The 24181-nt window shown below is 35.5% G+C and overlaps 1 long non-coding RNA gene across 1 annotated transcript in view; it reads left to right on the forward strand.

The window, feature by feature from the left end:
• Positions 1-978: 978 nt before the first annotated feature.
• Positions 979-24181, forward strand: part of LOC129502332 (uncharacterized) — a 219717-nt gene continuing 196514 nt past the window's right edge. Inside the window, exon 1 of the long non-coding RNA XR_008662944.1 lies at positions 979-1045. This is a non-coding gene — a long non-coding RNA (uncharacterized LOC129502332). The remainder of the gene's footprint in view (positions 1046-24181) is intronic.

Below are 24181 nucleotides of genomic sequence, written 5' to 3' on the forward strand. Positions count from 1 at the left end.
AGGAATTTTTTTTAAGCTACTCTTTTTATTTCATTGGCAACCTGCTTTCATTTGGGTAAAAGTTCTTTAGCTATTAATGTGTAAAGAAAGTGACAGTCGTAATAATGGGCTCCTGTGAGACCCAAAAAGGATCAGCTCTTAGGAATAAAGGAATTTGGTAACTAAGTAAGTGAACTTATGCATCTTAGTTTTTAAAAGATCTGATCTTTAACTACAGAATAAGAAAATGGGATGTTATATTTTCATGCTAAGGTATAGACAGGTCATATGAACAATGTTGAGGAGAGGTCATTTTTTATGGCACTGGTGAGCTGGACTCCACAGCCATAAACATTCAGCAGAGTAGGAAATACAGGCAAAGAAAGCCAACTTTGTTTACCAGGCCTTCCCTGAGTGCCTGTATATGCATGGTACTAGAAATGTCTCTCCTTTTAGAGGGGAGCACACTTTATCCAGTATTTCAGAACTACCTGATCTTTCTTTAAGAAACAATCAACATTTAAAAATCCATACTTCGCACCTGTGCAGAGAAGCACAAACCAAAGAAGCCATCTTCAGATGCCAAGAATCAGTGGATAATTAATCAGTAGACTGATGCCTTGATTTGCTTGACTCACAACCACAGAGAGAAATAACTTGGAAGAAACTTAGTAAAGAAACTAGCATCAGGAAGCCAGAGTAAATCTCAAGAGGAAAAACGTGGCAGATATAGGGGAAGTGAATCCTGACACCAAGCACAGAAGATGAGTCTTGGGATAAACAGGGTTTGGCCTGAAAACTATGTGAAAGTTTGCCTTCAAACAGTGGCTTTCCACGCCGAAGTTTCATTAATATCACCTGGAGAGCTTTAAAAACAACCTGCCTTCCAAGGCCCCACTAGGGACCAATTAAACCCCAAATTACTTAGGGCAGGGCCCAGACAGAAGTCTATTTAAAACTCCCCAGTTGGCTCTAAAATGCATCTGGGATTGAGACATACTGCCTTGAAGCTACCGACCTTGAAAACTTCCCGGAAGGCCAAGGAGAGAGACCACTGCTTCCAATGGTAGGGAGAATTCCTCGTCTTGGGGGCCAAGAAGGTTTTGCAATCAAGTTTTGACCAGAGATATGACTGTTTTTAATTCTGTAATTTTCTCTCATCGTTCTTTTAATGTTTATTCCCTGGCTTACTTGATTAGCAATTAATTTTTTTGAAAGGTTAGAATATCTGTTGTTTTTGTAACCTGGAGAGAAAGTAGACCTAACAGAAATCAAGGATAGGAGAGAGCCCCAGCTGGAGTGGGTTCATGACATTAGTCTCTGCCCTGTTTTTAGATCATCTGGAATGACAGGATTTTATTCCAAAGAGTTTTAGAGAACTAAGGTAGGATTAGATGGCTAGAAAAAAACCACACCAGGCAAACATTTTTTTTTATTCAGTTTCTTTTTATTTCTATATGACTATAAACTTCTACCACTCATAATTATAGCACCTATAATTTACTGAGCAGCTAATTTTGCTCAGTAGAGGTTACACTAGTTTTTATACATGTAATCTCTAATATTCATGATAACCCTACCAAATAAATGCCACTCTCAATTTTAAATGAGGTCAAAACTAAGCCTGAGTAAAATAAGGTAATTTTTAGGCTGAGCAAGAAGTTAAATTCAGGTGTGTTTGATTCCAAAGCAGGTCTCATTCAATAAAATTCACTATTGAACTCTTCCTGTGAAATAGGTTATCTGATAACTAATGGTAAATACACTAAGTGTTGAATCAACTCAAGTAAAAATCTCTTCTACTTCTTTTGAGGAAGAGAGTGATAGATTATGATGAAAGTAGGTGGAGTTTACTAAAACCAAGGGAAGGTTGGGGTCAATAAATATACCTCTTTAATGTCTTTATCTTTGGTTTTCTGCAGTTTGAATATGATGCACCTGGGTGTAGTTGGGTCGACATTTATTTTGCTTGGTGTTCTCTGAGCATCCTGCATTCATGCTTTGGTGTTGAACATTAATTTGGGGGAAATTTATTTTGTTTCTTCTAAAACATTTGAAGAACTTCTGTTCCTTCTTTTTTTTTTTTTTTTTCTCCTCCCTTTGTGTATGTTACACTGTTTGTAGTTACCTCCTAGTTCTTGGATATACTGTTCTGTTTTTCTTACATGGTTTGCTTTGCAGTCATCTTTTCTTTCCTTTTTCAGTTTTGGAAGTATTTATTGGCATATCCTTAAACTCAGAGATTATTTCCTTGCCATATTTAATCTAATGAGGTTCTCAAAGCCATTTGTCACTTTTCTAGCGCTTTTGTTTTGTTTTCTAACATTTCTTTTAATTCTTTCTCAGAATTTCCATCTCTACATTTCCTGTCAGAGCCCTTAATGTATGAATCATAGTACTCATACAGTCCTGGCCTGATAAGTCCAACATCCCTATGATATCTGGATCTGGTTCTGATGCTTGTTCTGCCTCTTCAAATTGTATTTTTGTTTTTTGCCTTTTAGTATGTCTTTTTTGTTGTTGTTGTTGTTAAAAGGTGGACATGGTATACTGTGTAAAAAGAGCTACAATAAATAGGTCTTTAGTAATGTGGTAAGATCAACTAGTGGTTGATAAACCTATATCCACCTTAGGTAGGGCAGATGGGCTGGAGGAGGTTATTATCCTTCTTCCAGATCTGTTAGATCCATATAAACCCCAGCAAATTAGTTTCTGGTAAAAGCGTTTCTCCTGAATACAGACTTTGTTAAGAAAACAAAGTGCTCTGGCATATTTCCAAATGGTTCCTTGTTTCCTCCCCCTGTCAGAAGCATGAGAGGGTTTTTCACTTATGTTCACTGTTTAAAACAAAAAAATAGAAACTTGGTAGAAGTCTAGGAGTAATACTCAACAGAAGTGTGGGAGTCCTCCAATGACTAGATGCCCTCTAGTTTTTAGCTCTCAGACATATCTACACTGAGCCTCCAGCAATCTGACGATAACCATTCAGGTCTTCCTACCCCAGCATGGGTTCCCACAGAAGCTTCTGCCTGTGGGTTTCTTATGCTCAGATAAACTGTGATACTCTATATCCTCCTGTCTCCAATTATGTTGGCAATGATTTGCCCTGTGACCTCACTTTTTGAATGAATTTAAAAGAGTTGTTGATTAAAAAAAAAAAATTGCTCAGCTTTTTACTTAAGATGGAGTGGCAACTTTTAATTTCTTTACACACCAGACCAGAAACCAGAACATTTTGATGTATTTTTTTCATTTCTTTTCAGCAAAAAATGCAAACTAAAATAGAAAATAATAGTCCAATTAAAACAATCTTCTGGAACAAGATTATCTTATTTCCTACTGAGCTTGAAATAAATTGATGTTATTTTAGATCATTTGTGTTGTTTGCATTTGTCTCTAGATATTCTTTCTGGTATGAGGTCACAGATGATCTCACTTATTTAATTTCACCCTCATATCCCAGGTTAGCAGGATTCCAGAATAAGTCTTTCCTTTAAAGTATAAATTATATTATATCCTAGGATATTTAAGTAGTTTGTTTGTGCCAGGCACTGGACCAGGAGAGAGACTAATCTCTATTATAAAGAGCTTCCTGGTACTGAAACTTTTCCTCTAGGCTCATCAATGCCATGTCTCTCCTTATTGATCATTGAGTCTGTTGGCTTTAACTATCTGTCCTGCTCTTTACAATCTATGTCATCTAGTTTTTAAATATTCTATTATTGACTTAATACTTGTACTGAATTTGGGTATCTGTAATTCTTTGTTAAACCTGCCTAGATTCTGACATTTTGACAGTTCACAAAGATATATTTTGCCCAACAATAACCTGGTTATTGGTTGCATGTAACTCGGACTCCAAACATGTACACTATTATATTCAGAACTTTAATTTCTTAACTCAGTGGAGCAGATTCTGATAAGTATTTGTCCTATGTAGTGAGGTGGGCAATTAAACACCCATTCCACCCCAACTGATATGCCAGAAACAAAGCCAATTTTAACTCATGTTGGACTTCTGATCTAATGGAATGTAAGACAATTTTTCTTATTATCCCTGTATGTTATAACTTGTAATGGCAGCAGTAGGAAACCAAAATAGGACAAAAATCATTGCAGATACAAGACACCAAAACAGAAGGACAACACAGAAGGCAGTCATAGATAAACCTTGAAGCCCTGTTGAACATAACAATTTTTCAGAATATTAGCATCTAACCAAGCCACACTATGATGGCTTGATTAAAAAAAAAAAATTCTATAATGTATGTCTGAACACAGGCAAAAGCATGAACTTTAAACCATAAATAAATAAATAAACCATAAAAATGACCAACTATCTCCCCATCTTGGCATATGGGTGGACTATTTCTGCTTTACTAATTACTGCTTTAGCTTGCTTAGTCTTTGCTCTTAGATATCTCTTAAAATACCCAAGTTTTTGCTTCACAGCAGCATCCAGTGTAGGATAAAGCCCCTGCATCCTTTGAAGTTCCCTCAAATCACCTAAAACAAGCCCAAATTTTTTAACTCCTTGTTTATACTCTCTTGCTGAGGTGTCCCACAGTCTCCCATGATGTTCGTTCTCCATTTCTACAATGAATTATAAATGAAACTTTTCCAATCACAGGTGTGGTCCTGAAAGTCCTTGCATTAACATGGACAAGAAATATATCCAAATCTATCTCTTGAGCCAGTTAGGTATTTCATGCAATTTATTTTTACTCTGTAATTAGAGGTACCCCAAATGACAAAGTCTGATAACCCAAATCTAGAGGGAATAAATGAGAAGTTTCTTGTACCTATTTTCTCCCATTCATATCCTTGCTAGTTTGCATCATGCCTGGTGAGTGCAGAGTACACTAATCTAGTCTGTGGATGTGATTCTGCGTTAAGAAGAACTGCATTTAGAAGAGGGTTGTAACTCAGAAAAGTGAAGACCTGTTCATTTGTGTGGTTGAAGTAAAGGTATTAAAGGAGTCTAAGCATCCAAGTACTTGTTCAAGGAAGTGAAGTGCCATGCATGATGTTTGATTTGGTGTTGACTTCACTTTATTCAGTCAGGTTGAGAGATGACTTAGAGAGATTACATACTGTATGAGCTTGACATGGTGCTCTGCAAGTGTTGCTGGGGTGGACTCCACTGCTTAAGGATGTCAGGCAGGATGGTGGCCTGAAATACTTCTGTGCAATACAGGTCTTATTTGTAATTATAAGGTATATTTAAATTCCTAGAAAGGTGTTAATTCTATAAAACCTACTCTGGATCTATAATATAAAAAGTAGGTGATAGACTAAGTTGCAGTTTATAATTTGAATGTTTAAGAATATACTCTAAACTTTTATTTTTTTCTTAGTAACACTAAATGTTGGTACAATATTTGTGTGGTTTTTAGAAAGTAATAATCGAAGGATGCACATCTTAAATCTAGGTATTTTCAAGAAAAGACCAAAAACACATAAATATTTTTAAAAATGTAGCCTGGCTTGAGCATAATGGCCATTTGTTTTAGTGGCACACCAAGGGCAGGCGATATGAGTGGAGTAGTCTGCTTGGTATGGAGGAAAGCTTTATCACTGATTCCTTTTTTTTTTTTTTTTTAAAGAAATTAAAAATAGAATGACCAAAAAAAAAAAAAACAGATTGGATTTTAGTCAAAATTATTTATAAATTCTCTGCAAAATATGTCCAACCCTTGGTGCCTGCACCAGAGAGGTTGAACCCATTGTTCTCCTCCATGGTAGGTCATTGTTTATCTCACTGTATTGGAATAGAAAGGAGGTAAGTGGTCAAAGATAGTAGCAATCATTGCTTTGTTCAAGGACCAAATTTTCTCCCATATAATTGCTTCCCCTCAGGGCACTATCTTCCTCTGCATGGTGAAAGTCAAATCTGGTCCAATTTTATTACTAGTGGGAATATAAAATAGTACAGCCATTTTGGAAATTGTTCTGGAAGATTCTATAATAAACATATACTTTCTCTATAACCCAGTAGTAATTCCATTCTAGGTTTTAACTTGAGGAAAGTGAAAACATATGTTCACACAAAAATTTTAAAAAGAGTATCCATCACAGTTCTTTTCATAGCAGCTCCAAACTGAAAACAACCCACATTGCCACTAATAGGTGAATGGATGAAAATATTATGGATAAATAGATGATGGAATAGTCACACAAGATTACTACTTAGCAATGACAATAAGTGAAGTATCGATACATGCAAAAACACGAATGGAAAAGTGACATGTGGAAACTAGGAGTAATATTCTATATGTTGATTTGGATGATAGATATATATATAGTTTATCCAAATTACCCACTGAAAATATGCATTTTATACTATGGAAAATGCACCTCAGAACCAAAACATAACAAAAATGTGTCTTAAGCCCATCACTATTCTATCTTGTGGCAAAGGAAAAGAATGCAAAGGAATAGAAATCAATTCTTAAATTTTTCACTTTAATTGGGGGAATTGAAGTCAAGTGGCCCCATCTGACCACAAAGTGTGGAGAGTTTTCTAGCCCGAGACCGTATGTCCAGAGTGAAATGTATTACCTCGGAAAGAGGCAAAGTAAAGGGTAGTTGGACAACTACAAAATTTATAGCTTTATGTATAGATATATAAAATACTCTACAAATATTATTTTGCTTGTTAAAATAACAGTGAATGTTAAAACCACAAGTTCAAGTTCTTCTTAGAGACCCATAGAAATTCATTTTATCTCAAGTAATATTTGATGTACTGATCGTGACATTTTACATTGATCTAATTAAACCGAGAACTAGAAATACCTCCTAACCTAACCACATAAACCCTGGAGATCTTGCCATAACACTGTCTATTTAAATTTCACCTTATTTCAACAATTTTAACTATTATTGTTTTGATAGCCATATCCACCTACCTTCATTTTGTAGTGTCAGTATTCTGCTATTTGCTACTTTTCTAAAAACTATGGAAACAGTATGTGGAGTAATTTTAGCTTATATTTGCCCACTTGTCCTGAGTAACTCTGCAAATTTAATCTTCAAAGCTGACAAGCTAAATATCTATACTTAGTAAAGAGTAGATTTTTTCCTCTGCAAAGTAGGAGTTTCATTTAACAAACTAGCCTCGACTGATTTTATAACATTTTTAGAAAATATAAAGTAAAAGAATCAGAATATTTGATGAAAATGGCTTTCATTTTTGTATTTTATCTTTTATTCTTCAATTCAAATAATCTTTATTTTATAGCAATAAATATTCATTCATTTGTTGCCTCTGGGATTAGCCTAAAAGATTAGTTTCCTACAAGCAATCTCTACTTCCTTCCTCCATTCCCCAGTGTCCTGAAATCTGAATTGTTTCCAGTATTCTAAATAAGCTGTCTTTAAGTTGCCTGAAAAAAATGTTTTAAAATTCAAAGCCTACTTTTTGGGGATTTTTCTTTTCTTAAATGAATTTGGCAGCCTTTGACATTAAAAAAAAAAAAAAAAAAGAAAAAACTCTTTTCAGCTCTTTTCCCATCATTCTCCTTCTTTCCCAAACCAATCAGAATGTTTCCATAAATTCTTCTGTGGCTCTCCCTTCCCTCTGCAAGTGTTGTGTTTCTTCAGGTTTCCAATCATAGCCTATTATCTTTCCTTATCATTCTGTGTGCCCATGACTTTCATTTAGTCTAAACATTGTTGATCCCCAAATTGTTATCTCTGTCCCTTCAGGAGCACTATTGCTCCCATAGAGATGTTTCAGAATGACATCAAACTAATCTTTCTGGAAGCAAACTGAAGAAACCTCCCCCCTTGTAAGTAGGGCCAGCCCTAATCCAGAGGCAGCCCATCCAGTCTTCTTCCTGAAATTTTAGCAACTAAAAGCATTCTGTTTACAATAAGAAAACCGTTCCCCCCCCCCACACCCTGACTGGAATGTCCCTGAATAGGTTCATGTTGACCCTCCCCGAAATCAACCTGGATGCTACGCGACTCCCGCGGTTCTTTTGTCTTTAGGCAGTTTCTTTCCTTTTGCCTTTTAAAAGATCCCTGTAACTGCTAATCGGGGCTCTTTTCCTCCTCGGAGGCGGAGAGCCCGTTTGCGCAAACGTTCAATAAACCCTCTTGCTAATTGCATCTGCCTGTCTGGGGTCTGGGTCTCTGGGGCGTCCACCGGGCCACGTTGGCACCCGTGAGCCAGGGTCCAACACAAACCATGTATTCTTTCTGAACTGATCTTCACACGCTTGTTATCTATGTTAAGAACACCATTTTTCATTAAGTCTCTCAATGAGAGACTTCAATGAGAAGTCTTGAAATATTTTCCCAAAATTTAACCTCTTACTGTGTCTAAAAATTCTACTGGATTTTTTTTTTTTCTACTCAGTATCTCAATGCCTCTGTAGTCTTTCACGTCTTGTTTGGATTATTGCAACAGTGTCTAACTTAACTCATTGTTTCTATTTTAGCCAATTTATCCTCCACCCTATTAGTTATCTTTCTAAAATAAAAACCAATCCATCACAATCCTTAAAGGCATTGTTCTGAGATTGTACATTTTTTTTCGTTAACATATAAGCATGTGGTCCTATTTTATCAAGACAAATGGGTCAAAAAGATGATTCTCATGGCATAAGACTCCTGTGTCTATATTTTAGAGGCAACATGTGAGCCAACTTTTTATTTTTATTTTTTTGCCACAGACTGGATTTTCAAACATGCAGGAACTGATAGGCAATGTACTTTCGACCCCACATGCCATAGTGCTCATGGTCTCTGCAGCTTTCCAGATAAGAGAAGAATAAAAAGATCAACATCAAAACTTCTGAACCATATTTATTGGGTTTACAAAGCATTTAACATCAGTAAACCTGAACCTGAGCAAATGTTAAGCAAGCTGCCCTTTTGGAAAAAGATAGCAAAACTCCAAGGCTGGGTAGAAGGTTGTTTGAGGCCAGCCAGAGTTGATGGTATATCATGTATTTTCTTTAGTTGTCATCACTCAAAATTATAGATAAAATTTTATGTATATCCCAGAGTGTAACACATAGTAGGCTCTCAGAAAATACTTGCAGACCTGAAATTGACCAAGAGAATGAAGAATGGTGATATCCTATTTCCATTTCACTTCATTCAGCCATGCATAAAAAGGATCTGTAGAACTCATTTTAGAAAGGAATAGCAGTACTGGAAAATTCATCGGTCTTCAGGCTGTAATTGTGTTCAGAAGCCAGAGTGAAAAGAAGCCAGAAACCACTGTAAGCTGGCAAGTAACTTCTCCCATAAAGTGTACTGAGAAAGATGTGTGTGAAATTGTGAACTAATGTGTAGGGTCAGATAAATGCTATAAATTTAACATTGTCTAACAATCAAGTATTGGCTACCTCTGATAGGCAATATTACATGCTAGAAAGAGCATTTTACCCAGATAGAAAAGACCTGTTCTTTCCTGACTCTGACACTTACTGACTTTGTAACCATAAGCTGGTCTTGTTTCTTTCCTGCATTTCACTTTTCACATAAGAAGTAGGGGATAGAAATAGTGTTGCTCTGAGGATCAAAAAAAAAAAAAAAAAAAAAAAAGGGCAGTGTCAACGCTTATATTTTAGACCAATCATATTAGCTGCTTGCATTTTATAAAGTCCATTATTTATTTCCTTCAAATGCTACATGATTGGCTGCCAGTACAATGAATTAAAATCCTGAAACATAACCAGGTCATGGTAAGCAAATAAGAGAAGACCGAATTCCTCTGGGCTAGCAACCCTGGGTGTGTTCAGTGTTGCAAGTAAGCAGAATAGTGGAGGGCATACTGAAGTCCAAGAGAAAAATCATAGCATGGTGAGAGACACGGTGGCATGTGTGTGAGTCTCACAGTAAACACATGGCAATAGATCTCTGCCACAAAACAAGGCAATGCCTACCAACATGCCCAAAGGAACTGACGAATTCACTGGAAGTTTGAAATTGATCCACTGTGGACTCTGTTGAGTGCTAAACGAGACAGACCTACCCATTTTTACCCACATTACTTAGCATTCAACATAGTTGGTAACATGGGGCTGTCTGTCACAAAGCTATGTCTTATAAATAGATGCCAAAGACCCAAACCAAAAAAGTAATTTTGTGTACAAAAATAGAATGATCCTGTTTTTGTATTTTGTCTTTCCCCCCCATTTATATCCCCCTGTGAGTATCAAGTATTCATCATCATCTAACACAAATATCTTCCAGTTTTGTTGAAATGAGTGGGTAATCTTCAATTTTACACTACAAAGAATTGGAACAAGTTCCCTGAGTGCAATAAGAATTGGATTGAAAAATTGGGTGTGTCAATGTTTATGTCATGCAAATGAGATCTTAGGAAAATGCTTGAAAACCTAGACTTAAAATACATAACATGAACATATGCCATGGGCTATATCCAAGGGAGATTTGAAGAATCTGGAATCCATACTGGAAACCTTTGCAAAATTAAGGGTCAATTGTTCTGCTTTAGGCAAGAATTAATGTGGTTCCAAACTACTGTTCCATGCTGTAAAAATATATCAACACAGTAAAACTCTTGCCATTCATTGGTTTCTGATTAAATTTAAATCTCATATGCCTCTAAGCTACCTATACTAATGTAAAGGATATTTAAAAACTTTTCCCTCAGATATTTAGTAGTAAGCATCCTGAGAGAGACATAGTACATATAAAAACATTGGACTCCATACATCCTGATTTCAATTATGGTCAAGGTTTCCCCAATGCAAGTTACTTCTTACTCTGTAAATAGTCTAACATCCCACCCTGGAATTCCAGCATCTCTCTAAATTGCATTATACCACCCTAAAATAAACTTTTCGTGTCATGAGCTTTTTTATTAATAGCATTTCACTTTGACTTGCATTTAAAACTAAGTGCCACAGCAATTTCCTGAGCAATAACTAGAATTTACTGCTGCTTTTCTTCATCTGGTAACCTTTCATCACAAACAGTAGATGGGTAGCAAATCTAGCCAATTAAAATCTAGATACTATATTATATATTATATATATATAATATATATTATACATAAATATATATTATATATAAGTATACATTTATATATAAATGTATAATATATATTATACATTTATTTTATATAATATATATTATAATTATATACTATATATTTTATATATTATATATTATATAGACTAATAGAGACACTATATATATTACATATATATAATATATATAATCCTTTTTATAACTTGAGTTTGTGTGAAGGAGGCCTGCTAGCCTTAGTGTCATTGTTTACTTAGAACACAGTAGCAAGCCAAATTTCAAAGAAAAACCATAGACTATAGTGAAAGTTCCAAGTGTTCCACATGCAGGTGTGGGACTTCCTGTAGCAGTGTGTTTCTACAACTGTCATCTTTCATACCCGTCAAATGGCTCTGACAGTGTTGGAGTTTGTCCTTAATGAATAAATGAATCCAGTGATCAAATATCCCCCACAGAAGCTTTTATTCATTCTCATTCTCAGTATAGCAGTAACTGGAAAAACTCTTAGGGGCAGTTAGTTACCAAGAAGAAAAAGCTAGGGATGAGAATTTTCTTTCCTGTTTAAAAATGTCTCTTTATTTTTTAATATTATCATTTTTTTGGTCAAAGTTGTGAGAATTTATAGATAGTTTGTCAGATGATTCATATACATGTTCTAGGAAAGGTATACTATGCAGATTCCCTAACTCGAAATCATCCTCTTCCCACATGTTTAAAAAAGATAATGACTTTTTTTTTTTTTTAAGAAACTATAACAATTTTTTAAATTTAAACTTGTCTTTTGCGGGCAGCCTGGGTGGCTTGGTGGTTTATTGCTGCCTTCAGCCCAGGGTGTGATCCTGGAGACCAGGGATCAAGTCCCATGTCAGGCTCCCTGCATGGAGCCTACTTCTCCCTCTGCTTGTCTCTCTGCCTCTCTGTCTGTCTGTCTGTCTGTCTCTCTCTCTCTGTCTCTTGTGAATAAATAAATAAGATCTTTAAAAAATAAACAAATAAACTTGTCTTTTGGAAGATGAAAGTGCATCCTGATGTGAATGAGCAACATGGTCAGTTTCACACAGGCAGAGCTTAGATGCGAACTTAGTCCTATGTGCCAGCTGCCTCTTTAATGAGTGTAATTTAGGTTAATAATCTCCTTGTTGTAAAATAAAAATAATTATGGGGGTAGTTGAGCCTATCAGCCAGTCATTCTTTAATGTGAATGAATTTAAATTATTTTCTTCTTAAATGATATCAGTTGCAGAAATGAGGGGCCTAATATGCATTTGGGGGAAGGGAAGGAGGGTTATTGGCATCTTTGACAGAGAAAACAGTGCCAAAAGTTGGAGGAAGGAGAAAAGAGGTTGTTGGAGTTTCAAGGGGGATGGGGGGGAGAAGAAAGAATAGAGAAAAAAGAAATAAACAGATCTAAAAGGGAGGAGCAGGAAAAGGCACCAAACGTAAACTCGACCTATTTTGCTGTTTTGCTGAAAGCTCTCATTACAAACTTTTTTTTTAAATAGAAACTCCTCTTAAATGCGAAGTTGCTTTACACTTATGTTTGTCTTAAGAGACTCTACAATACCACCCAAACAGATTCTCACTGCCCCCCACCCCCCTTCTAGAAAAGGATTTTGGAGTGGTGTGTATGGAATGAGCTAGGGAGACTGAGGGATCCTGATGGCCAGGGTTGGGGAGGACTGCCAATGACAGTATAGTAGTCCCAACTACGCATACACAGCATCAGGCTCTGTGAATTTCGTCAGATGTATATCTCACAAATATATCCATTCAAAGAACTGAACAGAGCAGTTTTGAACACTATTTTTCTTTGCATGGCTGCATTGATCAACTCCTACTAACCAGTAGCCCATTAATAAGCAATGCTGAATTCTCTACAAAAGTTACAGCAAATTCATAAAATGGATTTGGTCCAAACGTTCCTATAATGGGAGAAAGCTTTTGAGAATTCCAAATATTTACTAAATATCTATTTATTTTCAATTTTCAAAACATTAGACTATTTTTAATTTTCAAAAGCTTAGACTGCTGCAGATATCACAGATAAGAAATTTTAATGTAAAGCTTTGTTTATGATTACTTATATATATTTTGGTGTCTAAAGAAATGTCGTCTCACTTATACATGTTAACGGGTGTTTGGCTGTAAGCAGCAGAAAATCAGATGATAGTAGCTTGTATAATAAAAAAAAAATAATAGTAAAAAATAAGACCAAGAAAGGCAATTCAAAGCAGATTCTTTGATTCTTTTTATCTACTCTTGTCATGTAGGCTTTTGGTATTTGTGCTTTTCTATTTCCTTCTAGCTGCAAGATGTCTGCTGTGATTCATGACATCAAAATTTCATCTAAGGGTAAACATAGGATGTAAAACTCCTTTTGTGGAAATGGAAGTCCCCTAAAAGATTTCTTGTTTAGTCTCATTTGTCATATGGCCAACCATAGGCCCCACCACCAGTGGGGAGGATAGGGCCATAGTAATGGTAGTTTTTTTGTTTTTTGTTTTGGTAGTTTTTTGTTCTATGACTCTTCCTCTGAAGTTGGTAAAGAGTTCTACCTGCTTCAAAATTGGGGTCTGTGTGGAAAAGATAGAAGTACATATAAATATTAAGTAATGACTATCTGACATAACACCACTGGAAGGAAGAAAAATTACTTTAAGTAGAAAGTTTGCTGTTATATCAACTATTCTTTGAAACTGTACAATTAAATGTATTAACACATCTAAGAGCATAGGCAGTCTGAATATAGGTTGGACTTATTTAAGCAATGTTAATTTATCAACAGGTTAATTTTTAACATAGGTAGCTGATTAGAATATATAATAATAGTTTAAGTATTGGTATTAACCAAATATTTCATGTATTTTTTTAGATTTGGCTGATAGTAACATTGTATATAAATAAATAATTGAAATAAAATTGAAATGGAAAATGCCTGAAATTTAATGGTGTAGGAATTTCAAATTTATTATCTTCTAGCTTTGTAGGTCAGAAGTCCCATATGGGCTAAAATCAATATCTTGACAGGCTGTGTTCCATTCTAGAGAGTCACAGAGAAGATCCATATAACTGCTCATCTCAGCTTCTGGGGGCTATCCACATTTCTTGGTTGGTTTCTCTTGTCTTCCATCTTCAAAGCCAGGATCGCAGGTTGAGTCATTTCATATCGCATGTTTTTTTTTTTTTGTTGTTGTTGTTTGTTTTTGTTTTTAATATCTCATGTTTCTGACTCTTCTTCCATAGTCCTATCTTTTTCTCTGACCACAGCTTGGATTGGTCCTCCAATTTTAAGGACACATGTAATTAAATTGGGCCCATCCAGATACTCCAAGGCCATCTTTCCTGTCATGTTTCTTAACTTTAGTCACTTTGGAAAGTCTGTCCTACTGTGTAAGATAACACGTCCATAGATTCCAGGGATTAAGGAATGAATTTCTTTGGGTGGAGAGGGCACTTTTCTGCCTGCCACAGTTAGCAAACATTTTTCCCCTAATTTTTTTAAAACATTTTATTTATTTATTCATGAGACATACACACACAGACACAGAGAGAGAGAGAGAGGGGCAGAGACACAGAGGGAGGGAGAAGCAGGCTCCCTGCCTGCAGCCCAATGCAGAACTTGATCCCAGGACTCCGGGTTCATGCCCTGAGCTGAAGGCAGATGCTCAACCGCTGAGCCACCCAGACATCCCTTTTTCCCCTAATTTTAATAAGACTTATTCACGGTTCCATTCTGACATAATAATTTTAAAAGTATACCTAATTTTTGCCTTTAGAATCTGAAATAGTCCATGATTAGTTTTCAAATAGCTTTTATTAGGTGCATATAGCTTTTGAAAAAGTTTTTTTTTCCCTAGATGTGTAATAGTATTCAAAAATCTATATACAAAAAAAATCTATATACAAAAATTTAAAAAAAACAAAACAAAAGCAATAAAAATCTATATACATTTATATATATGCGTGTGTGTGAGTTTGTGTGTGTGTGTGTGTGTGTGTGTGTGTGTGTGTGTGTGATTTAAGGGCATAGATCATGGTGATATTTATTTGTAAAAGTTTTTATACCATGTCTTATAGCCACCTCTTCTGTATAAAAAGCCTAAAATTGTTGTCTGGATAAACAGGCATAGATGTGTTTTGAAGAGGTGGAGCCAAATAAAACATACACCGTCCATCTTCTCTGCCTGGTCAGATCAGTCCAATCAGAACTTTCCAGTAGATAATGATGTATCCCACCCCATTGTGTGAGTGGACTTTGTGATTTGGAGACCAGCAATTTCCTTCCTTTCTCTTCTCTTTCTTAGAATTTGTTGCTGAGTCATTCTAGATTTGCTGTACTTCCTGGAGATAAAAAGAGGAGGACATTCTTTTCAAATAATACAATACCGAAGAATAAAAAAAACATCTTAATGAGTTTTATTTTCTGCATTTTATTTTTAAAAGCAGAATATGCTTGAGATACTAAATATTTCCATTAAGAACTCTTCAGAACTAAGACCTGTTTGATTAGATTTTTGTAATAAGGCAGGAGTGATATTAGATGATAGATGATAGCTAATGATTATTTGCTAGATACAGTTTTGTTAGGAGAAATGTATCAATATAGATTGAACTTAATGATATTTTAACTAATTACTACTTTTGGACAAACATTATTTACACCTGTTTTTCTTTTTTTTTTTTTTTTTTTTTATAAATTAATTTTTATTGGTGTTCAATTTACCAACATACAGAATAACACCCAGTGCTCATCCCGTCAAGTGTCCCCCTCCGTGCCCGTCACCCATTCACCCCCACCCCCCGCCCTCCTCTCCTTCCACCACCCCTAGTTCATTTCCCAGAGTTAGAAGTCTTTATGCTCTTACACCTGTTTTTCTTAGTTAATTCTCTACTAGATGGAGAAAGGTTATAAATTTTTGCTTTTGCACCTCAGCAATTTTTTTTTTTTTTTTTTTTGCCAAAGCAGACGTTTTTTCAAGAAATGAGACGTTGGGAAAATGCCTAAAATACCAAACTAACCTGGTGACTTGAAGATTTACTTCAAGCCTAAGGGAAGACAGTTTGGAGTAACTCTTATGAAATAATTTATATCATGACTAATAGCACAACAATTTTATTAAGCATCCAACACATTTTTTGCCTCCCTGATTTCAATACAGATAAGTGTATAGCCTTTGTTTCTCCAATGACTACAGGTTTGAAGTAGGTACCACACAAGTGTAGATTACCTGCAAAAACAGCTGTCAAAAATTCATTCTTATATGCATGTGGCTCTCTTCTTCCTAAATGGTGAAGACTGTTTCCACTCCACTGGAATCTGGGTTGGTCCTGTGACTTGCTCTGACCATTAAGACCTGGTGAAAGTGATACTGTGCCAGTTCTGAATCTAGGCTTAAAGAGACTTGCTTGCTTCTGCTGTCATTCTGTTGGAACCCAGCTGCTACTTTCGGCAGAAGCAAGCACAGACCATGGGAGAAAGGCCACATGGAGGCCAAACATGTAACCAAGTTGATAGTCTGTATTTACTGATTTAGGAATGACTCAGATTAAGGAATGAGGTTTCTTGGACACCCAGCCATAGTTGTTTAATCAAATGCCCAGATGAAGGCAACCATATGAATAATCTGGCAAATAATACATGGAGAGACCCATGAAGCTGGGTCCAGCTATAGAATTGTGAAGGAAACAAAAACCATACGAAGCCACTAAATTTTGGGATGGCCAGTTACAAAGTATTAGATAACTAAAGTACATAGTGACGTGAATCCTTATTCTTACATTTGAAACCCTTTCCAAAAATGAAACACAAAGATTTTTTTAAAAAGCGAAACTTTAGGGCAGCCCTGGTGGCGCAGTGGTTTAGCGCGGCCTTTGGCCCAGGGCCTGATCCTGGAGACCAGGGATCAATTCCCACGTCGGGCTCCCTCATGGAGCCTGCTTCTCCCTCTGCCTGTGTCTCTGCCTCTCTCTCTCTCTCTCTCTCTCTCTCTGTCTCTCTGTGTCTGTCATGAATGAATAAAAATTAAAAAACAAAAAACCCACAAAACTTTAAAGATTCTTAGGCCACATTGCCAAAAGTTATATTATGCCATTCTTTGCATCTCTTGTTTAAATAAAATTTAATTCTTTTTTTTGAAGTATAATTTTATTTTTTGTTTCAATTTTCAATTTTCTTTAATGATTAACAGTGGGACTTTAATTATTCAAAGCATAAGTCTAAATATTAATTTTTCCCTAAAACTGCACTTGGATCATTGTAGTTGTTAAAGGAGCCCTCAGAATTTGGAATAAAATCTCACTCTGAGACTGAAACAGGGAAAAAAAAAATCAAACTGCTTATGATAATAAGAGGAAGGGGGAACTGAAGTTATCCCATACCCAAGAGATGATTTATAAACGGGTTGATGATCGAGACCTGGCCTATGTCTGATCAAGGTAACCAAGTTACAGCCTCAAATAGATGTGCCTGATGTGTGATTGACATAACATAAAATTTCAGGCTATTCAATCAGGTTGTACCTTTCTTGACTTGATATAATGGTGGTTGTGGGCGCTCAAAATGCTGCAGAACATGAATTCTGTGTTTATCTAACACTGTGTGGAGAAAGCAGTGCTCTGAATCCAGGAGCCATAGTTCTTTAGGTAGAACAACAACTTCTTTTTCTTCTCCATTTTTTCCCCATAATATCTGTGTCAAGTAAATGTGTTAAGAGTTCTATCAAATAAGATGACTTGGTCTACCTCTTCATTCTTTGAAGCAGCATGACCAAGAATCACAAGCAGTAAGGAAAAGTGTTCCTGTAACAGTTCCATGTTTTGGAAGATAAATATTACGATTGTCTTGATTTTAGAAACGTTTGAAGATAGGTAAAGAGTGAATTAGAGTAGGTGTTGGTAGTAAGTTACTGCTTTTACTTTCATATGTCAGAAAGTTAGCATGTACATTTTGATTTCCCCAAATAACCAAAATTCAACTATTCTCTAGGAGCCTGACTGCACACCCACGCTTGTCTATTCCCACTCAGACTTCTGCATCAGTGTCTCCCTGCCAGATGCTTCCAACCTCTTGAAACACCTAAGGCCTCTGGTTTAATGGCTTTATAGTATAGTACAGTACAGAATACCAAATAATAAAACTTTATTTCCTTAACTTTTCACTATATTAGGCATGAGGCAGGGAAGTGGCAATATACCAAGCAGTCAATGAAAAAATTCAAAAGAAACTCTTCCTTCCCTTCCCCCTCAAAGTAGACATTTAATATCCTATTTTATACATTAGGTGACAAGTTACTGATTTAAGTTTTAGTTGTAGATAATTGTAGGAATTGAAATGAAAGATTGTGTATATTTATAATGTTAAGTTACCTCAGTGTGCTCTATTCAAAATATACCCCAAGTCCCACTATTTCTGTCTTGGATATTATCAATAATGTTTCATAACTTTTGTTTAAGACCATTTTTTGAAAAATATTTTTATTTATATCAAACCATTTCCTCTGGAATTTTAAAAATAATTCTGTAACATTTTATTCTACCCCTGTTTTAGTTTGTAAGGAAGTGGTAGCAAATTGAGATAATAGCACAGTATATTAATATAAGAACATAAAAGTAGGGCCTTCTGGCTCCAGAATTCAAGTTTTGTCTCTGTCACTTTTGCTATATAACCGTGGGCAAATCCTTAACCTCTATGTGCCCTGCGTTCCTCACCTATAGAATAAGGATAATAGATCTACTTCATGGATTTGTTCTGAACCACCAGTTACATTTGAAAAGGATTTAGAACCATGCCCAACAAATGCTTATTAAAAAGTAAAATATCAAATATTCAACTTAATAACAGGAAAGAGTATACCAAAAACGATTTTTTTTTACTTTTGTCAACAACTTCTTTTTCTTCTCCATTTTTTCCCCATAATATTTGTGTCAAGTAAATGTGTTAAGAGTTCTATCAAATAAGATGTATTGACTACTCAGTATTATATCAAACACGTAAAATATGAATAAAGCTTATTGTGCCTCATAAGAATTATAAGGGCATCTTAAAATATACAAGAGGATATGGATGGACTTTTAAAATCTTTTCTTCTGGTAATCATGAAAATAAGAGAGGTGGAACACTTTATCCTTGCACAGGCTGACCTCACAGGTGTGAAATCTCTGTAGTTGCACAGAGCTCAGTGGTTAGAAGGACCCTGGACTTGGTTTACTAAAGTTATAATCTTAAAATATTTAATATTTAAATCAGGGACCCCAAATTTTCATTTTGCACTGAGCCCTGTAAATTATGTAGCCAGTCCTGCTTTGTTATACTAACTATGATTTGAATATTCCCTTACAGAAATATAAATGTCTAGGCTATGTAATTTTTTTCTTCTATACTAGGACCAAGGGAATAGGTGTTTAAAAGAATAATAATCAGTGAAAATCTGTGACTCATAATAAAAGAAGACCTTGTTTGAAACTTTCAGTTTTTGTCTCGGAACATTACATGAATGCCATGTCACAATACTCTTTAAACCCAATGTGGCTGAAGTCAGACATAGTGTGTTTTTCCTCCAGTAGTCTTAGGTGTCGATGGTACCATCTTCCTCCTTTTCATTATGCTCAAATCTTCAGTTAGTTACCTTTTACTCTTCTCTCTCCTTTTGTCTCCCTCAGGCAATCACTTGCTGACAACTATCATTTTCCTTCATTATAATTCTCCCTTTGATTTCTTCCTTTCCATTCTTATAGCTACTACCATAATGGAAGTTCTCATTACTTCTAGTTCCCTTCAACAGCTTCCTTACAGGTATCCCAATCCAGCCCTGCATACTCCACCTAATTTTACCTATTGCTCTAAGCTTTATTATTCTAAACTACATCACTGATCATGTCTCCCCTTGGCTTCCCCTCTCCTTCAGAATAAATCAAGTCCATATTCCTTAGTATGTCATTATGTCTCTCCATGAATAATCACAACTAGTCTAACTTTATCTCCCTAAACCTCTTCATATAATGTACCTTGTAATCTAGGAGGAATCATTATGGTTTTCAGACTTGCTATGTGTATTTCTAAATTTTTTTGTTAATTATATTCAGTTATTGAACTGATTTGGAAGTAACAGAAAAAAATTGAATGTGAGAAAAAAAGACTGAAGATGTAAGCAGGGTTAGGATTAAATAGGGTCTCATAAACAAAAAAATGTGGCTTTTATTCTATTCCTTGAAGCGTTGAAACAAGAGTAAGAGAATCTGATTTCATTTAACTGAGTCAGCGTAGGTATCTGGTAGAGAACAGATTAAGAGGGACATGAGATAGTGGAAAGTTTACATGAGAATGGAGTAAAATGGACAAATTCAAGAAATATTTAGAAGGTAGAATCAGCAAAATGAAGGTAGTTTAGATGTGGAATCAAGGATGAGTATCTCTTTAATAACTTGGTGAATGATGAGTCTACTTATTCACATGGGAAACTCTTGAGGAGTAGCAGGTGGTGGTAGAGGTGAGGAGTGCGCTTGGGAGTGAGGAAAGGGAGAGGCGCTGGTTGGTTTTTAGATATGATGAGTTATTTCAAGAATGTCCTACAGGCAGTTGGAAAGGGCAATAAAAAGAACCCCAAGACAAATGTCATTTATTTAGCAACCCTGCAAGGGGCCAATTATGATTAGTTGGGGTTTAGCTAAGCAAGATTTCAAAGGTAGATGAAAATTATCTTTTTGAGAAATCAAGAATATACAGGTCAGATATGAAACTGTTCAAAAGATTCAATAATTTGATTCTGACTGATTGTACTTGCATTTTTAATCTTATGATTTGTTTTTCTCTTAGATTAATTTTTATATCTTTAAGGGGATTACCACGGAAATCTGATAAAGGTATTTTATTGTTTTGGAGATTTTTCTTCTCTCCCCTAGAAGCAGCTTGTGATAGGAATTCAAATTTCACAAATTTTACAATCTAAAGAAATAATGACAATATGGGAAAGTGAGAGGTCTTTGCATCTTCACAGAAAGATGTCAAAATCCTCTGAAGGCAATTTCAGACTGAAATGATTGTCACATTTTCGTTGATCAAAGATAATTCTGCCTTTAAGTTTCTTCATGGTACTTAGCTCTTGGATAATGGTAAGAGATATTACACATTCTCCCACCTGGTAATACAGCATGCATAGCAATAATGAAGACAGATTAGCGCTATTTACCTACTGACACTGACAAGAGTAGCTCAGTCTTTGTTCCTCCTTTTTTATCATTAAAATCTTGTTTTTCAGCATTACATTGCCTGAAGACAGCATGCTGCAATCTTGAATACCAAAGAAAAGGTGTTTAAATAGCTTCAGTGGCTTGGATCACCTCACAACTAAAAATCAAGGAAATTCAAATTTAATTCTTTCCTCTGTCCTTAACTTATACTTTTATGAAAACATGAACTTCACAAAATCATTTTCATGTTAGGGAAATGCACAGAAATTAGAAAGGAGAGATAATTATATACATCTGTAACATACATATGTACATACACAAACATTTTTTGGTTGCATTTATATATACATGTATATATTTGTATGTGTGTATGTATTTGGTTTATTTCACAGATTTCACGGTTTCAAAGGAAGTTACTTCAATTCTGTGTTCATCCTCAGCATTAAATATGCTCTCCTTCCAGATGCAAAGGAGATCAAGTTGATGGACAAGTTAAAATTTTTGACAAACTCCATTGAGAGAAATATTGGGGGAAAAAAAAGCAGTTTGAACATCACTGTAAAATTTTCTTTTGGAGTCTGCCAATTTTTATTGATTATTCTTGGTGACCAAAAAATTGATAACCTACTTGTTCCTCCACCATGAGGGTACCCTATTTACCTCAAACAAGCCTTTGCTGCAGAATTTAAAACTCTTTATGAAAATCCAAATATATGATATCATCCTTCCTTATTCTTGTCATTGTTGCTATTTCCTGAAAGTGGTTAATCAGATTTGTTCCATTTCATCTCAACTCCAAAACCCAGCCTGGTCCACAGAATTCTATACCAGTTCAAGAATTATTTTTATTTATTGATTTATTGATTTTTTTTTTTTTGCAAAGACAAAGTAGAACTTTGCCTATATGGCCAGGTTTATAGTAGCAGCAATGCCAAATCTGTTCAATATAACTTAGGTATGACTTCACTGGAACAATTTTCAAATACCCCAGCCTGCAGTGGGAAATTGTGTTCATATTACAGAAATTCTCACATGGACACCAGTGCCCAAACCATTTTTCCCTCATTAATGATTGCTTCCCCTTTATCAGTTTAACTTTGCAATTTGGATAGTTGCATATTTTTAGTTTTGTTTTCAATCTTTTCTTGAAAACTTAAAGGCATAGACTGTACCTGCCCGTGAACATAAATTTTAGCATTTCAGAAGTAGAAGGACTTTCAACAAAATTTTGAGAGCCTACATCATATAACAAGTGTGAGTATGCTACATTCATTCACACAAATTAAGAATGAGAATGGAGAGAAGCAGATATCAAAATGACTTCTTAATTTGAGCTGGTCCTGGAAGGCTCTTAAGTTTACTCAGAGATCATATTGATGTGAGAAGTAAAGGCAAAAGAAAAATTAAATTCCCTTACTACCTACAGCCCACTGACAAGTCCTTGAAACAGGCAGAGGGATGTTCGTCTAGGAACTTGCTGCCTTGATGTCAAAACTTTGCTAAGAGCAAAAGGCAATCTTAGCCGGCCCCTCAGGATCCTGTAAGTCTACTCAAACATATAAGATTCCTTTCCAAACTTCCTTTATCTCTACCACTCCCTCCCTGCCCAAGATACATGTTGGCAATCATCCCCCAAGCATATGACTCCCCAATATACATCTGAAGGGTCTCATGAATAAGGTTTTATTAAACAGCAATAAATGGCATTTTCCCAACAATAAGTAGCTTTCTTAAGGTCCTGAGAACCTTGCTTCTAAAATTCTCTGGAGATTTACGCTATCCCTAACCCCCTTCCAACTTAAAAGTATATAATGGGCCATTCCTTATGACCCCAGTGCAGCTCTTCCTGCCAACAGGTCCTGTCCCTGTGTTTTAATAAAATAACATTTTTGCACCAAAGACATCTCAAGAATTTTTTCTTATCGGCCCTTGGCTTCTAACCCTAACATCTTTCCTTTATCAATATCATTTAATAATAGAAGGTATATGGGTTCCTTCTTCTATGGGGGTCATGGAGGATAGAATACTATTAAAAATATTCGGCTCTAGACACAAACTCTGGTTTTAAATTCAGTATTTCATTTCCTTTCGATGAGCTAATTATTAACTAATGCAAGCCCCGGCATCATCATCTGTAAATCTTGATATAGTCATTGTGTGGTTAAAGTGAGCTTTGTATGCAAAGCACTTAGCACATTGCACAACACAACAATTGTTTGTATTTGAGTTAGGTTTCTCAACAATCATTTGAGTATCGCTAATTTTTTTATTTTAAACAAACACCATTGTAGAGATAATATAACCAAGCAATATAAAAGGCCAGTTTATTCACAAAGCTATAAGCCATATAGACTTTTTATATTTGCTGTTGGACACAACAATAGCATCTGAGTTTCAATCACATATGTGAGACAAACAAACAACCAAAGCCCCAAACCTACATATTAGGAGGAGTCATTCACCTGCCTTTAGCATAACCCTTACCCCAGCCTTGTACACACCTATGCATTCTTGCCTTCTGAAAAAGAGAAGAGCTACTTTCCTTTAAAAAAAGGAAAAAATCTCAGTGTCCTAAGATTTATGAGCTATTTTGTTCAGTTGGTTTCTAGTTTGCTCCATTTGAGAGAGATCTGGTAGCTTTTAAATGTATATAAGACTGACTACTAGTCTTAGAGAGTACTCATGTACTCTCTTCCATCATTCATTAGGAAAATTTAAAGAATAAATACTGATTATATTTCTCAGTGGGATTGGTTGATCCAAACCTAAAATCTCTTCTTTGCATTAAACATACCTTACTTTCTTTTGGAATTCTAAATACTAATAATGGAAGCAAATCACTGAAGCAAATTAGTGAAAGAGACATTTTGAAACAACATACAAAGGAAGTCCTTTGAAGATATTGAAGCAATATATATCCCCTTTCTAAATAGTTTTGTTTCAAGAGACTATTTGCAACCAGTCAAGTAATGAGTAATGAGGGGCAAGATATGGAATCTTGCAC

Source organism: Nyctereutes procyonoides, unplaced genomic scaffold, assembly GCF_905146905.1.
Source record: "Nyctereutes procyonoides isolate TBG_1078 unplaced genomic scaffold, NYPRO_anot_genome, whole genome shotgun sequence".
In the NCBI taxonomy this organism is placed as follows: domain Eukaryota; kingdom Metazoa; phylum Chordata; class Mammalia; order Carnivora; family Canidae; genus Nyctereutes; species Nyctereutes procyonoides.